The sequence below is a fragment of the Mirounga angustirostris genome, unplaced genomic scaffold (genome assembly GCF_029215605.1).
Source record: "Mirounga angustirostris isolate CCGP_5_RB_7025 unplaced genomic scaffold, mMirAng1.0.hap1 SCAF_8, whole genome shotgun sequence".
NCBI lineage: Eukaryota > Metazoa > Chordata > Mammalia > Carnivora > Phocidae > Mirounga > Mirounga angustirostris.
Window position 1 is genome coordinate 63,110,348 of NW_026991716.1, and position 14,826 is coordinate 63,125,173.

General features: G+C 40.5%; 1 protein-coding gene across 5 annotated transcripts in view; it reads left to right on the forward strand.

Annotated features, from left to right (window-relative positions):
- Positions 1–14,826, forward strand: part of KCNQ5 (potassium voltage-gated channel subfamily Q member 5) — a 509,046-nt gene that overhangs the window by 465,531 nt on the left and 28,689 nt on the right. The gene's annotated exons all lie outside the window — the stretch shown is intronic.

Genomic DNA, 14,826 nt, shown 5'->3' on the forward strand with positions numbered 1-14,826 from the left:
TATTTTGATGAGGTACACCAAACAGTACATTCTTGAGAAAGAAAGCAAGGAAAGAAAAAAAAATGGTTTGACTTTTCATGTCTGAAAATGGCTTTTTTTTTTTTTTTTTTTTCCCATCCCCATACTGTTTGATAGTTTGCTTGGTATAGAATTTTAGGCTGGAAATAAGGTCCCTTCAGAATTTTGAAAACTATGCACCCCTTTGTGCTTCTTTTCAGCATTGTTAAGCCTAAAGCCATTCTGATTTTTGTATGTGACCAGTGGTATGTGGTTTTTTATCTTCACTAGCTGGTAGAATCCACTTTTTGTCCCCAGTGTTCTGAATTTTCATAATGATATTTTTTTGGTATGGGTATATTTTTAGCCACTATAGTAGATTCTCAAGGGGTCATTTCAAACTGATGATTCATGATCTTCTGTTCTAGAATATTTGTTTGTTTTTAATGATCTTCTCCCTTCATTTTCTCTGTTGTCTGTTACGGAAATCCATAAGCTGTGCCTGTGGACTGGCCTTCTGATGATCTTCTTTCCTCTCTCATTTTCCATCTCTTTATCTTTTTGCTGAGAGAGAGAGAGCATAAGCAGGAGGGGCAACTCTAGGAGTTCATGGTCCAGCCTCTTAGTGAGATTTTTATTTCTGCTGTCGCTGCTAAGGTTCTTTGTTGCTCTTGTTGTTCACTGTATCTCTTTATCCTAGCTTCCTACTTTTGTTTCATAGTCTCTTACCTTATGTCTGTAAAGATATTAATGACAGTGTTTGGAAATTTTTTTTCTTAGTTTGTTTCCTTCTAGTTGATTTCTGGTCTTTATCTTTGGGAAAATTTCTTCAGATATTTAGTAAATCGTGCATGTCTCTTCGTAATGACGTGTGGAAGATGACGAGTGTAACTGGAATTTCTAAGCATCTGATTGGGGCTGATCCCCTTTGATCTTCACCATGGGTTGACCTGGGTTTGCCATTTCTTGGGGAATATCTAGTGTCAGTACCTTTAGCTCTTTTCTTGGGCTGATCTCGTTCTGCCAAGAATACCTATCCAAACTGCCATCTGGAGGATAAAGGTCCTGCTGCCAGTGGGTTTTCAAAGTTCAGGCTGTATATGGTCACTTGATAGCCGGGTTTGGGGTATAGTACCCCTTCTTCAACTGTGCCTGATGAGCCCTTGTCCAAAGGCTTCCAATCAGGCTCCCGCTGGAAAAGGAGAAGAGCATATGCCCGAGGGTATGGGGCAGATTGCACACAACCTTCCTTATCTTAGTTATTCCCAGAGATACCTAGTGCTGCCAATTCCTGAGCCTTTTGAGTTTTCTGAAGTGTAAATTTTGTTATTTCTCAGCTTTTCCCAGTGTTGGCATAGGATTTTCTCTCTGGTATCAGCTAGTCAGTTACCTAACTTGTCCATCTGCTTTCCCACTTCCAAAATTATGTTGTTGCTGCCTCCTCTTCTGTTCCTTTTATGGGCTTATGTCTTTTTAAAAATAATCTCATCACTATAGCTTTAGTGGGTTTTTGAGGGATCAAGATTAAACTTGTATGTTCAATCTACCATCTTAACCCTGAAGGGAATGGGAATGTCTGTCTTAATTGTGTGTGTATGTGCATGTGCGTGTGTGTGCGTGTGTGTGCATGTACATGCATATGCTCGATCACAACATTAAGTAAATTTCTCTTTTTTTTAAAGATTTTGTTTATTTATTTGTCAGAGAGAAAGCAGAAGCAGGGGGAGCGGCAGGCAGAGGGAGAAGCAAGCTTCCCGCTGAGCAGGGAGCCCGATGCGGGACGCAATCCCAGGACCCTGGGATCATGACCTGAGCCGAAAGCAGATGCTCAACCGACTGAGCCACCCAGGCACCCCTTAAGTGTATTGCTTATTGTGGTTAGAAATAAAAAAATTGGAAACCACTGCTAGGCAATGCCAACAACAAAGTGGTCAAGTCCAGTCAAAGGTTAACTGTATTTTCTCTATATTATGAAAATCTTCCATGGAGCTAAGGGAGTTTTAAAGGCATATAGGGCCATGTTTTCAGAATGTGATACTCACAGGATACTCTAGATATAACTCTCTTTAGGAGGCGGCAGTGGCGGGGGGGGGGGGGGGGCAGGGAGACAAGCTGCACTTCCTCTGTTAGTGTATTTGAATGTACCTCTTCATTTCTGTTATGGGTACTAGAACTATTCTGGGTCCCAAATTTTCTGTTTCATGTCAAGAATGTCATAATACCGGGTGCCTGGGTGGCTCAGTTGGTTAAGTGACTGCCTTCGGCTCAGGTCATGATCCTGGAGTCCCAGGATCGAGTCCCGCATCGGGCTCCCTGCTCAGCGGGGGGTCTGCTTCTCCCTCTGACCCTCTTCCTGCTCATGCTCTCTGTCTCTCATTCTCTCTCTCTCAAATAAATAAATAAAAAATCTTTAAAAAAAAAAAAAGAATGTCATAATACCAAAATAAAATAAAATACACAGAAAGCACAGCTAAATTATGTAATCTTCCATTGTGCTAGCAAGATTTGCTATATAAATTGCATCTACTCTGGTTAAAAAAATACACAGGAAAATGCAATTGCTTGTTCAAAATATTAAAGTTAGATCTTTAACTAGAACATTGCCTTAAAAATTCAAGAGGATATTTTATTTTGAAATCAATGTATGCTGCAGATGTGTATACTTGGACTTTTTTTCAATAAAAAGAAATTTGGGGGTTTTCAGAACTTTTTTCAAATACTATAGCATTTTAATTCAACAGCCTAGAAAAAAAATAATGGGAGTATATTCGCAGATGCATGAAAAATTTCCTTGTAACATTATTTTTTATTTCTATGGGAATTCAGTGAGATGGTTTCTGAATCCTTAATAAAAACTCATTTTTAAGTTATTTACTCCAAATCTCCTAAAATTCAGAATTGAGTAAACACTGGTCACATGACTGAAATTTCACAATCCATCCCTACAATATTAGCAATATAAGATACTGGGAGAAGCACGAAGGAGTGAATATCCAAAAGTGACATATGAAGGTACACTATGTCTCACTGTAATATAGTTACATTTCCACTAATGTTACATTGTTCCTGAAGAGAAAAATAAGTCTGGATTGCCTTCTTTATTATATTAGTATGGATGATTCAGATAGCTAGAGAGCGATCCCTCTTGCTTATTGTACTGATGTTAAAAGTTTTTCCATTATTTACTAATTACAGAATTAGTAAATTAGTAAAAACTAATTGCAGAATTAGACCCCGGAATTTAAAGTGGACATACATGCTGCATTCCGCCTAAAAATAAAAGTGCAGTGTGTGATATTCACTCAACAAATATTCTCTGAGTTCTACTCTAGAAGTTATTCCTTCTTTTACTTGAAACTTATTTTGCCTCTTAAATATTTTCATGGATCCCTGAGAGAAAATTCTGTTTTATTTTATTTTTTAAAGTATAGTTGGGTTGTCTGGGTCGCACAGTCTGTTAAGCATTCGACTCAGTGTAGGGTCAGGTCATGATCTCAGGGTTTTAAGATCAAGCCCCGCATTGGGCTCCACACTCAGCATGGAGTCTGCTTGAGATTCTCTCTCCCTGTCTCTCTGCCCCTCCTGCTTATGCTCTTTCTCTCTCAGATAAATAAATAAATCTTTAAAAAAAATAAAAACTATAGTTGACGCACAATGTTACATTAGTTTCAGGTGTACAACATAGTGCTTCCTGTTGGTTTGTTTTTTTTTTTTTTAAGATTTTATTTATTTATTCATTAGAGACAGAGAGAGAGGCAGAGGGAGAAGCAGGCTCCCAAGGAGCAGAGAGCCTGATGCGGGACTCGATCCCAGGACCCCGAGATCATGACCTGAGCCGAAGGCAGACGCTCAACCATCTGAGCCACCCGGGCGCCCTTCCTGTTGGTATTTTGATAGGGATTGCATTAAATCTGTAGATTGCTTTGGGTAGTGTGAACATTTTAACAATATTTGTAACATTTTAACAATATTTGTTCTTCCAATACATGAGCATTTAATGTCTTTCCATTTGTTTGTGTCATCTTCAATTTCTTTCATCAATTTTATCGTTTTCAGAGGACAGATCTTTCACCTCCTTGGTTAAGTTTATTCCTAAGTATTTTATTATTTTTGGAGCAACTTTTTTTTTGTCTGAATGCTGGGCCTAGGACTTCCAGTGCTATGTTGAATAAAAGTGGTTAAGAGTGGACACCCTCATCTTGTTCCTTATCTTGAGAATTTTTTTTAAAGGTTTTATTTATTTATTGGACACAGCGAGAGAGGGAACGCGAGCAGGGGGAGTGGGAGAGGGAGAAGCAGGCTTCCCGCCAAGCAGGGAGCCCGATGCGGGGCTCGATCCCAGGACCCTGGGACCCTGAGCTGAAGGCAGACGCTTAACGACTGAGCCACCCAGGCGCCCCTTGTTCCTTATCTTAAAAAAAAAAAAAAAAACTATTTTAAAATCCTGTAAAAATTAAACATTACGAGGAAATATTGGATTTTTTTTAATAGTAAGATCTCAAAGTATACCTAGTCATGAAAAATCACACACAAAAAGGGAAAAAACTACCGTATAAAAGAAAACAAGGAGGCCAAAATCCAGAGGTTAGTTAGTAAGTTATACTTACTATACTATCAGTAAGATCCATAGCTGGAGTAGAAGGGGGACCTCTCTTACCTTGATGGTTCTCTTATTAAATATTAGCACCTTGCTCCTTTAGGTATTTGAGATACATCAGAGAACAAGATCCTGGTCTTTGTAGATTTTACATTCTAGTAGGGAAAACAAATAATAAACACCAACAAGTAAATTGTTTGTATATTAGAGGGTGAGTGCTGTGGAAAAAGGAGAGAAAGGTGAGGAGGCACAAATTGGTGAAGTAGGGATGTAAGTAACCTTGCATACGGTGGTGGTCCGGGTAGTTCTAAAGAACCAGTACTGAGCAGAAACCCAAGGCAGCTACAGAGCCTCCAGGCTTTCCAGAGAGGATTCCTCAAAGATAGCCCTAAGGAGGGGTCCTGGCTTCTTTAAGGAGCAACTGGGAGGGCTGGCACAGAGAAGGGAAGCCTGGAGGGAAAAGAGCCATGGGAAAAATGATGGGAAATGAGGACGGACAGGAAGTGGGGGAAGGACAGACATACAGGGCCTTGTAGCCCTAGTAAAGACTTGGGCTTTTACCCTGGAAAAAATGGGGAGCCATTGGAGACTTGCACATAGAAAGACATGGTCTCAATTTTCAAAGGATTGCTCTGCCCTTAATAATCCTGTATCTTAGGCAGGTGATTTAACCTTGCTGAGCTACAGTTTCTTCATCTGTGAAATGAGCATAACATTTCCAAACTGGCAGCATTCTATTTTAAGTTACAGTTTGTATTTGTAAACCACTTCGCATCAGGGATTGAATGAATTACAGCTATTATTAATAAAATAAAGGGCCCATGCCTCCAGGCCACAAAAGTGCTCAAGGCAAAGGCCCTGAATTCATCCATCTCTGAACACAAAGTTGAGAGACTGGGGCCATCACGACCTCTCAGCTGACAACTTCTTCAGTGAAGACATTTGTCTCTCAACTTAGGAAGATGATTCACCAAGTAAACAAGAACACAGTGAAGTGCCATCTAACCAACCACAAAGTTTTAAAATCCTAAATCCAGGGGCGCCTGGGTGGTTCAGTCGTTAAGCGTCTGCCTTCGGCTCAGGTCATGGTCCCGGGGTCCTGGGATCGAGCCCCGCATCGGGCTCCCTGCTCCGCGGGAAGCCTGCTTCTCCCTCTCCTGCTTCCCCTGTTTGTGTTCCCTCTCTAGCTGTGTCTATCTCTCTCTGTCAAATAAATAAATAAAATCTTTAAAAAAAAAAAATCCTAAATCCAGACATTATTGAACAAGGACTACTGTCATGGGGCCTGAGGAAAAGACTTCGTGAAGCAAACATTCATTGAGTGTCTTCTCTGCACCAGGAAGTGTTTTAGGGGCAGGAGGTACATGGATGAGAAGATACATGGTAGACAGATACATAAATGAAAAGACATGGTCCCTGCCCTCAGAGAGTTTACTGTCTAGCAAGGACAGGAGCTTGTAAACAACCAAGTATAATACTATGTAATAACAGTCATAGAGGGGCATCTGGGTGGCTCAGTCGGTTAAGCGTCTGCCTTAGGCTCAGGTCATGATCCCCGGGTCCTGGGATGGAGCCCTGCGTCTGGCTCCTTGCTCAGCGGGGAACCTGTTTCTCTCCCTCCCTCTCCCTCCACCCTGCTCATGCTCTCTCTCTCTCTCAAATAAATAAAAATAAAATCTTTTTAAAAAAATAATAGTCATAGAGATATGTATTCACAGTAGGGGAAGACAGGGCTGAGTCAGTGTTGGGGATCAGGCTGCATTTCATGGAAGTGGTAAACTCTTGAAGGGCTTGTAATTGCAGAGCTGGATCTGAGATTCTAAGCTTTGTCATGCTTCCCTCTATAGCTCATCCTCTTTGCTTTGGGTAACTCAAAATATCGGTAATTGCTAAACTTCAAAATAAAATTCTAGTTTTCAAAATGGCACAAAACTTATATGCGTGCTGAAATGTAAATGGTTTGTTCTGAATATTCTGATGTTCTCCACATGGGGAAGAGGGCACCTGCTTTTGTGGTGCCCTACACATAATCTAATGTATCAACTGCAAATTCAGCAGACAGCCAACCAAAAAAAAGGAGAGGAGAGTGGATGGAGGTGTATAGACAGTTCCCTTGGAAAGAGTATCCAAAGCTAATGATGCCTAAGTAGCACCTCGAGAAACTGTTGGTAGTCTGGTACAGCTGGAGCATGGGATGGAAAGGCTATAATGAGGTGAGGTTGAATGAGGACCTCTGAGCTATCTGAATAAAGTTCCCTCACAGGGCAACCAGAGATGTCCTACTTGCCATCTGGGTTGAGAAATTGACTTGACATTAAATATCAGGTAATGCAGAGGAAAAGAGTAGAAGGGAATAGGCCAACATTTAATAGGATTTCCCTCAGAATGTTAAAACTATAAACAAATTATTCTCATTCTTTATGATTTAATTTAAAATTTGAAGTTTCTATAGTGAGTATATATTACTATTGTAATAAGAGAAAAACAAAGTTTAAAAAAGCATTTGAAAAAAACATCTAGAACAAAATATATATTATCTGGAGTATTTTTCTGGGTTCCTTATTAGTACCTTGAGAACCCAGTACATCTTGTTGATGACTTAGCAGCATCTAACATAGAACAGTAAAAAAGGCTGTAGCCAAGGACATGGTGAAATGAAATCACGCTACTCCAGCAGGGCCCAAGCAGTTATTCTAAACTCTAGTTGGATTAAAGGAATTGCCTTTGGACTAGCACATGGCTAAAATGGAATCTCTAATTTTAGGATGATATTTAAGGTGTTGGGAAATGATCATGGTGAAGGGTAATTGAAATACAACCAGCCACAGAAGGAAGAAACCCTTGGAAAATAAATTATAATTCATAACAGAATGTAATAAATAAGTTATCATCACCATTAATAGTGGTCATTTTAATGTGTGTTCTCTATAGCATAATGGAATAGAATCATAATGTGCTTTGTTTAAATTCCCAAAATAAAAATGTATTATGAACTTCTAGCCCTTTTACACTTTTACTGTAAGAATTACATTATAATAATGGTTTCCTTTAAGTTCCGGAACTTGGGAAGATTTTTTCCTTCACTCTCATTGTTTTTCTATTTTTCAAATACTCTATTTCAAAATGTATATAATATTTTTGTGATAGAAAAGCATCTTTAAATTCCCTATGGAATTTTAAAAGTGATACAAATCATTTATAATTTCATACCCAGTACAGCTAATTTTATTTTTATATATTCTGTTCTGGCTAGTTTTCTTTTTATATATCATTGTACACAGTTACAATCAACATGAATATTTCATTTCATATTTTAATTTTACTGAACATTTAAAAACACATACTTTCATATTATTATATACTACTCATAATTATCTTTTTCGTAGCTATGTAGTACACCATCATGGTCAAATAATATAATTTACTGTAATTTATAGTTTCCTCCTTTGGGACATTGAAATTTCTACAACTATTTCTCTGTAATGGGCAATAATGCAGTTAACATTATTGCATTAAGCTACCTTTATTTCCTTTTTGAAATTATTTTCCAAAGAAAACTTCTCTGGTGTAAAATTATAAGATCACTGATTATAAAATTTTGTCCAATTTACATCGTCACTAGCAATGCTAAAGTATATCAGATTCACCTCTGATTTTGTTAGTTTTAGCTATTATTAGTTAGTTAATTTTGTTAGTATTAGCTATTATTCTTTTGTTAATTAAATTGGTATAAGTCCATACTTACACATAACTCTAATTTATATTTTTTTATTTCTACTTAGGTTGAATAGTTTCCTGCCGTTTTTTGATAACTAGCAGTCTCTTCTGATAGACTTATTTATACATTTATATTTTGGATTGTGATCCATTCAAATAGGCTCCTTACTCATTATAAATATTAAGCCTCTTTCTATCTTTCCATTTTCTTCCCAATCAAGCATTTTTCTTTGCATTGTAATTTAGTTATTTTAGGTAGTAACATTCTCTGTATTCATGATCGAACTGTCAGCTGTCTCCTTTATAGTTTCTTCTACTGACCCAAACATCAGGACATTATCATTCCTCTACAGACGGAACAAATGTTTTCTGCTACGTTTTGACAATTTGATTTTATTTTGATCTATGAACATGTAAGCTTCTTGTGCATAAAAACAGTAGTGACTCCTTTCAAAGAGAACAGTGCCAAGGCCTGTAAAGAGTGGGGTTTCAGGGACACCTGGGTGGCTCAGTCAGTTAAGCGACTGACTCTTAGATTTGGCTGAGGTCATGATCTCAGGGTTGTGAGATTGAGCCCCACTTGGGGCTTGGTGCTCAGCAGGGAGTCTGCTTGAGATTCTCTGCCTCTCCTCTGCCCTTGCTCCTTGCTCTCTCTCTCAAATAAATAAATAAAATCTTTGGGGCGCCTGGGTGGCTCAGTTGTTAAGCGTCTGCATTCGGCTCAGGTCATGGTCCCAGGGTCCTGGGATCGAGCCCTGCATCAGGCTCCCTGCTCCCTGGGAAGCCTGCTTCTGCCTCTCCCACTCCCCCTGCTTATGTTCCCTCTCTCGCTGTGTCTCTCTCTGTCAAATAAATAAATAAAATCTTTAATAAATAAATAAAATCTTTTTAAAAAGAGGGGGGTTCAGATAGCTGAGGAATAAAACAAGAACTGGGATTCTGAAAGCTGAGTAAAAAGATGAAATCTTGCTCCCATATCACAGATTTGGCAACGGGTTTTTTTTTTTTTTAAGATTTTATTTATTTATTTGAGAGAGAGAATGAGAGAGAGAGCAGGAGAGGGAGGAGGGTCAGAGGGAGGAGCAGACTCCCTGCCGAGAGGGAGCCCGATGCGGGACTCGATCCCGAAACTCCAGGATCATGACCTGAGCCGAAGGCAGTCGCTTAACCAACTGAGCCACCCAGGCGCCCGGCAACGGGTATTTTTAAACTCTTTCTCTGTCTTTGTTTTTTTTTAATGATGCAATCATTTCCTCTTGCCTTGTGAAGCGCCTGTATTGTCTAAATTGTTCCCATGCACTAGTGGTGTAGGGGGAAACATGGAGAATTAGTCCACATCCAATGGCAGATTAGTCAGACATACTTCTCAGCTCTGGCTGAGAGAAACCATGCAATGTCATTTTTTGGCCTGGGTCCCAGCCCTGTTTCTTCATGTTACTGATCCTGAAGCTGTTCTTTGTATTGAGGGTTTTTTTTTAACACTCCCCCACTGATTCTAACATGCAGGCAAGGTAGAAAACCATTGTAATCATTTCATCAAGAAATATAGAAAGAAATCTAATCCGTAAGAGATGATCAAGAGAAAGAACTAGAAACCACTTATTTTTTCATAACTACCTGCATCTTGATGGCAGAATTTCATAGTAGGGGGCGCCTGGGTGGCTCAGTCGTTCAGCGTCTGCCTTTGGCTCAGGTCATGATCCCAGCGTCCTGGGATCAACTCCCACATCGGGCTCCCTGCTCGGCAGGAAGCCTGCTTCTCCCTCTCCCACTCCCCCTGCTTGTGTTCCTGCTCTCGCTCTCTCTCTCTCTGTCAAATAAATAAATAAAATCTTTAAAAAAAAAAAAAAAAGAATTTCATAGTAGGAACAGAAAAACGGTCTTTGGACATAGCAGAAGTTTCCAGAATGTTCTTTACTTCCTCTCTCTTCATCATCTAAGGTTCACATGGTCTTTTCCAAACACTGAAATAGATTTTCCAAAATGTGGGAGAACAAAGTATTTGAAAGCAAGTTTTGAATACTGCTAATTAATAGGAAACAGGAGAGGGTTGGGAGAGGTAAAGGTTGTATTTTAAGCTTCTTTTTTCTCCAGGCACAGATCTTGCACTGGGGCAGGCTCACCACACCTGGCAGGATTGTCCACAGGGAGCAGGACTTTGGGGAGCATCTCACCCTGTTGGCATCTTGCTTTTCGTGATTAGCTTTTGTGCAGACCGATGTTCACATGAGCTTATATACCCATAACCCACATCTCCCAAAATGCAAGGGCAGAGAGCCACCCTTGGCTGAAAATGTAGCCCCACCCAGGTGTCTTAAAATTCACTAAGGGTTTTAAGCCTCTAGGAATCATGTGAAAGACATTTAATGTGTTATTAACCTCCCTGGAAAGAAAAAGGACATCTCAAGATAGTTATGGAGGAGAAAGACAGCATTTTCCCCATTTTTGTGGCTTTGAAATAAGGAGAAAAATTTCCTAACTCAGCCCTTGCTCCAATATGTGCCAGCAAAGATGTATTTCCTATTCATTTGTTCTGACCAAACACACAAAAAATATTTTTTAAAGACTGAGAACTTAATTTATGCCTTCAACAATCAAGTTATTAATGGTATAATAATATTCCACAATAAGGTGCACTTGGATATAATACAGTTGGTAACTAACTCCAATCTCCTGTCCAGCCTGTTCCTAAACAGAATGGCTAGGCTGAAGCTCTTATTGGGGTACAGGAAGGACAGGGGTGAGGCAGAGTAGCCCTAGGCTGGAAAGAAACTGTCTGATAATCATTTGGAATGTTCCCAGTTTCACTGACAGTCAGTGTGAACATTATGGTTTCACTATCTTTACATTTGTGCTTATTGTGACAGTACACACCTGCTGATAAAGTTTTCCATTAACTTCATAATTAAAGGACCCTGTATTTTATGCTATTCAATTGTTTTGGACACACATCATAGTGTTACGGTTGCTTATATGGTACTTTCAAGTAGATAAGCCTTCCCTGTAAACTCTCCAGTGTTCCCCAGTTTTCTGAGATAAAAAAAAAAAAATAGGACTGTAGTTGAAGTTCCTTTCACTAGAATTCAGATGAGGGAAAGTAGTCACATGCCTCTTTTCCGAAGGGCAGCACCAGAGACCTGGGTGGCATAGTCAGTTAAGCATCTGACTCTTGATTTTGGCTCAGGTCATGATCTCAGGGTCATGAGATCAAGCCCCATGTCGGGCATGCACTCAGTGTGGAGTCTGCTTCAGATTCTCTCTTCTTCTGCCTTTCCCCTTTGTGCTCTCGCTCTCTCGCTCTCTAAAATAAACAAATAAATCTTTTTAAAAAATTACTTTTGTGAATTCTGTACCAGGAGTCCTGATAAGTGCATTATTTGATATTTCCTGTAGGGAGCTAACATCTGGGTATCTCAGAGGGTTCCATAATGGCACCTGGTGATCATCCAGCCTATACTTGAGCCCCCTGCATCTCTCACCCCACACACACACCCCTCGCAACTCCAGGGTATGTGTATTTCCAGGTCTCCTTTAGGGTATGCACTGGCTTAGCACATGGCCATGGTGACCACATTCCCCCCGAATACGATTTTTTTTTTTTTTAAGATTTTATTCATTCATTTGAGACACAGAGATAAAGAGAGAGAGAGAGAGTGCATGAGCAGGGAGAGAGGCAGATGGAGAGGGAGAAGTAGGCCTCCCGCCGAGCCAGGAGCCCGATGTGGGGCTCGATCCCAGGACCTTGGGATCATGACCTGAGCCGAAGGCAGACGCCCAACCGACTGAGCCACCCAGGCGCCCCCCGAATATGATTCTATCTCAGTGTTTGGGGTCACTTCACCAGAGACCCTGAAGGCAGCTGCACAGCCACCTGGATGCAAATGTAATGCAAGAGAAGCGAATCCAAATGGCAACAGGGAGAAGAAAGACAAATCTGCAAGGAGGCAGAAGGGAGACTCAGAGTCCGGCAGAATTTAATAGTGCAGCTCCAAAGCAACGGCCTAGATTTAAATTCTGGTTCTGTCACTTACTCTTCATTTGTCCTTGAGCAAGTTTCTTAGCTTTCTGTGCCTCACTTTCATAATCTGTAAAATAGGGGGTGATAATACATATCTCTTGTGGGGCTTGAAGCAATTAAAGTTCCTGGCACATAATTAGATTTCCCCAGAAAGCACTCATTACTATTATTGTCGTCATCATTATTGTCCTTGAGTAAAGATTTGGAAATGATGGAGAGAAGTTTTCCCAATTGTGTTCGTTTCCTAGGAATGCCATAACAGATGACCACCCACTGGGTGGCTTGAAACAACAGAAATTTATTCTCTCCCAGTTCAAGAAATCAGGGTGTCTTCAGGTGTCACCAGGATTGGCTCCTTCTGGAGTCTCTGAGGGAGAAAGCATCCCATGCTTCTCTCAGCTTCTGGTGGTTGCCCAAAATTCTTGGTGTTCTTGCCTTGTAGATGCATCAGTCCAGTCTCCACTTCCATCTTCTCTTTGTTTCCTATACCTTCTCCTTTTCTATCTTAGAAGGACACTTGCATTGGATTGAGGGCCCCCACCCTAATCCAGTATGGTCTCATCTTGAGCCTTACCTTAATTACATCTGCAAAGACCCTTATTCCAAATAAGGTCATATTCAGATGTTCCAAGTGGACATGAATTTGAGGGCAATACTAGTCCTCCTACTCCACCAACTGAAAGCCCAGGTTAGGATCAAATCAGAGGAAGAAATTGCCAACAGCTCCTGGAAGAATGTCGTCTAACCTTCGGCATGTTGTGCACTAAAAGGGCTCTGTTGTGTAGGTGATCAAGCGAAATGGGCCAGCTGCCCTCAAGCGCATCACTGAGTCAGAACCAAGTGTCAGCCAGAGTCAACATGTGTACTCTCCTTTAAACGGTGGCAGACTTCTCTGGAGAGAAGCTGGACATACCCAGCAGGGCTAGGCAGCGCCCGCGGCCAGCCCTTTCCCCTGCTCTCTCCTGACACGTTGCATGCCACTGCTGAACCCTGAAGGCATTCTGACCCTGGGTGATGCAATGTAAGAGCCTCGGGGAACTGGATTTTAGTAACACGCTCTGCAACTCACTCGCTCCACTGACCACCTGTGTGGCCTCAGGTAAGATACTTACCTTCTCTGAGCCTCAGTTTTGGCTTCTAAAAACCAGGCATAATATCACCACTAACTTGTAGAGTGGCTCTAAGTAAGAAAACTAACATCGGCAGAAGCTCCCCTTAAATGCCTTCCTGGCATAAATTTCAGTGAGTGGTTGCTGTTATTTTCATCACTGTGAGGTGGTGGCCCCGTCTCTCCCTCTTACGAGGCTTGAGGGTAAGAAGGCCCAAAGGACCATGCAGCAGAGCTGTGAAGACCCATCTACGTCTCTTCCCATCCCACTCCTTCCGCTCTTGGCACACAGTAGACTGAACAACCACACAGTAAATAGCTTCACTAAATGACGCCCCAGCTGCAGTCCAAATATAAGCACGGCTTCAGTGAATGGACTTCTAATAGCCTTTCAGGATTTTGAACCCAACCAAGACAACTCATGACACATTCTCTTCTTTTCATGGCTTAGCCAAGGAACACTGGGCCAAGCAAAGACAACAAAAAGCAGTGCTAGTGCTTTAGTATATCTCCACATTGAAAGAGGCTCAAACACTATTTGGAGGCTCTACATACCTCATCTCTCATGAGTGTGTTTTTATTACTGTATTTACTTGATTACCAAGGTAATTCATATTCATTGTAGGAATTTTAGAACATACAGCCAAGCAAAAAGAATAAAATTATTGCTAATCCCAGATAGACATCTATCCCAGATAGATAGATTTTTAAAAAAAATAATAAATTGTGACGTTTCTCAGTCATTGGCCTTCAACTCATTTTAATAGCTTCCTAATATTCCATTATATAAACATACCAGTATTTATTTAATCCATCCCCCGTTCCAGAAATTTTAACTTGTTTTCAATATCTTGTTGCCAAAAACAAAGCTGCAATGATATGAGTTTATTCCTTATTAATTTTATAAATCTTTATTAATTTGGTATTTATTATCACCCTTCCCCCTTCTCCAAACTTTGCAATTAACCCAAAAATTAATTTCCTTGGTTTATTAGGAACCGATTTTATTGTCCAATCTGAAAATCTGCTCAGCTTTGGCCATACTATCTTAAGCAAGCTCTCTTCTGAGCTGCCTGTGTCCAGTAAATGTTAAGCAGTAAGTACTCTTGGACATGGCTGCCTCCACTCTTGTTTGGGGCATGGGGCTAATGGGGTCAATGTCATGGGCTTCAGGCTCTATGTTCAAAGGCCAGTTAGTTAAGTATCCAAAGACTGTTTGCCTAACTGGAAACAGCTGTTATTTAAATGCTGGCAGTTAGTTTCAAAAGAACTGGGCAAAAGAGCATGGGTGGGTCAACACAAATCCATCACCAATACTGGAAAGGCAGCGTGTTAACAGCTCCATCTTCCCTGTGGAAGACAGCTCAGAAAGGTATCCGTCAAATCACA